General features: G+C 57.6%; 1 pseudogene; it reads right to left on the reverse strand.

Moving 5' to 3' along the window:
* Window positions 1–683: 683 nt before the first annotated feature.
* On the reverse strand, window positions 684–1683 carry LOC109677805 (zinc finger translocation-associated protein pseudogene; annotated as a pseudogene).
* Window positions 1684–2783: the final 1100 nt, after the last annotated feature.

Raw genomic sequence — 2783 nt, forward strand, 5'->3', positions numbered from 1 at the left:
TCATATAATAGCATTAAATACAGTTTCAAAATAAAATACAAAGAGCAAAAAAAGGGTCTGATCTCGGGGCCACCTATTCTCCATGGGAGAATGATCCCTTTCGGACCTGCCTGGGAGCTCGAGGAGGCCCTTACCCGCCCCACAGGCCTGGCGCTGCCGCAGGGAAGAGAAAAAGAAGCCGAGGCCCGGCTCCAGACCCTGGATGCTGAGACCCAGGGGCGCGTGCACGGAGGACAAAAGGGACTTAGGTGGGGGCGGGACACAGAAAACTGCCGCGACCGCCAGTGCCCAGGGCTCGGCCGGACCAGGCGCTGGACCAGAAGCATTCAACTTCGGGTAAACAGAGGCCCTGGGGGCAGAAGAGGAGCAAAGGAAAAAATGCTAATGCCGTCCATGATCCCTATGGGGAGGCCGCTGTGGCTTCTCGGAAAAGGTAGGGCCCCGCGCGAGGAGGGAGGGACAGGGCTGCGGGGCCGAGGGCGCTTCCCACAGCGCACGGACGGGCTCACGCACCCAAGTGCACCCGGCGGCGCGATGGCCGCACCCAATCCCAATCTCCGCCCCGCCGACCCGGCCAGCGGGGGTTCGCGGGGGGCGACGGCTGCCAAGGCCGCCTGAAGCGCTGGTGGGGGACAAGAGGGTCCCCAGGCCAAGGGCCGCGCCCCACCGGGCCTGCGAGCCGGCTATGCCCGACACCTGGCGCCCGGCTTGGGGTCCGCTCCGCCTTCGCGAGGCGCCAGGGCGAGTGGCCCGAAGCCCTCGTGGCCGTAACCGCGCAGCGCCGCCTCCTGCTAGGCCTCCAGGATGGTGTGGCGCTCCTCGGGAGAGAAGTCCATGGAGAAGGGGTGACCTGCAGGATGTGCCGCTTGAAGGTGCTCACCTTGAGCGTGGCCAGCGCGCCCCCGCACACCGCGCACACCTGGCCGCGCTGGCCTCCGTCGTCGTCCATCAGGTAGGTGTCGCCCCGCCAGCGCGGCTGGTTGTTCCGCAGCTGCTCCTGGCTGCGGGGCGGCGGGGAGGCGGCAGCGGTCGCGGAGGAAAGGCCAGTCCCCCGGACTCCTGGCCGTCCCCATCATCCTCCTCTTCCTCGGCGGGCCGCTCCAATGGAGTCCCCGGAGATAACGGGACGTCGCCTGGGCCCTTGGGCGGGCAAGCTTGGAGGCTGACCCCTCCTCCTCCTCCTCAGCCCCCTGGGCCCCCAGCCCCAGGTGGGCATCCCAGCTGTTGCTGATGACTTCCTCTCCCGGGGACTCCAGTGCAGGGAGTAGGGGTGCTTCTGGCGGAAGTGCCGCTTGATGGTGCTGAGTTTGCGGGTGGCCCGCAAGCTGCCGCACACCATGCCATGCCGGGCGGGGTTGACGTCCCACAGGTTCTCCAGCCGCCAGTGGTCCTGGAAGTAGCGCCGGTGATCACGGCCAGGGATGCGACTCTTTCCAGGCCTCAAGGCCGTGGCCTCACAATGGTTTGAGTATTTCCTGCCTGAAGATGCTGGTCCCCTGGCCCTGGAGAAGGGCAGGGGGCTCCTCCCCCAGGACCCCAATGCACCCCTATCCAGCTGAAGATCTTGTCCGCCGCCGCTCGATGCGGCAGGCAGCAGCCGTCGGCCCCGTGCCGAGGCCACTGCTGGCCCGGAGCCGCCCCTACCGCCGCCACTCCGGCTCCGGTGTCCCCGCCGGGCTCCATGCGCTGCGCTGCAGAGCGGGGCCCGGGGCGCTGGGCGCATGCGTGGGGCGGCCGGCCGCGTGGATGGCTGGCTGCTCGCTGGGTGGCGCGGGCTGGAATGGGGTGGGGATTCCTGTCTGGGGCCCCTGGGGCTCCTTTAAGGGCTCCTGGGTAAATTTAAGGGAGTCGTGCTTAATGATGTCCTTGAAGGAAATCATTATTTAATGACTAATAGAGGAGGGTAAATTTCAAATGAGAGTAAGATGGAGGCACAAGAGAGAGAGGTGGTGATAGTGATGATTGCGATAGATGTCATGTAGAATAATTGTTACGCTTTATCCAAGAATCTTCTTAGAGGGAATAAATGCACAACCTTCAAAGACAGCAGACATAGAAGCCACATTGGGTGGGCTGAGAGTTGAGCATGGGGTGTGAATGTGGAGAGAGTGTACTAAGTGTGGCTGTAGAGGAAGGGATAGAGGGTAACTGCTGAGAGATAAGAGAATAAAAGGAGCAGAGAATGCTGTCATTGCAAAAATAATTAGAGACATCAGACTTAACACCTTGCCAGAAGAGAGCCTGGATGAAGAAGTTGGGTATTTGAGGAAGAAAGAAACATCTGATAGGGTGGATATTTCAGACAAAATATAATGGAAATCTCTTATGGACAGTGAGAAATATGTTATTTCATGTAAATTATTAAAATTCAGCAAGATGAAAACAAATTTCTGAATCTTCATTGGCTATTTTACTTTGTAAAAACTGAATTGTGTGTGAGAGAGACACTGTGTGTGCAAATATTAAATATTGAGACCATCGTAAATTTCCATCCTACCAGTAAGAGGCTGGAATTTGCTATTTTTCCTCTACCGTTTTCTTCCATTTCTGCTTTGTTGCTTAAAATCCTTTGAGAAGTATGTTTTCTTTTCCTAACTTCAATATCAAGGCATTAAAATTCCTCCATTTTCCACCCTGAAACATATGCGTGCATTTGCTATATATGGCAAAGTTGGATGAACAGCTCTAAGCTTACTGAGCTTTCAGATCCTTCCTAGAGGCTTCTAGCAACTCTTCTGTAATTACTTTTGGGTATCAAGGGACCTATAAAAACGAAAGAAATT

Source organism: Castor canadensis, chromosome 14, assembly GCF_047511655.1.
Source record: "Castor canadensis chromosome 14, mCasCan1.hap1v2, whole genome shotgun sequence".
NCBI lineage: Eukaryota > Metazoa > Chordata > Mammalia > Rodentia > Castoridae > Castor > Castor canadensis.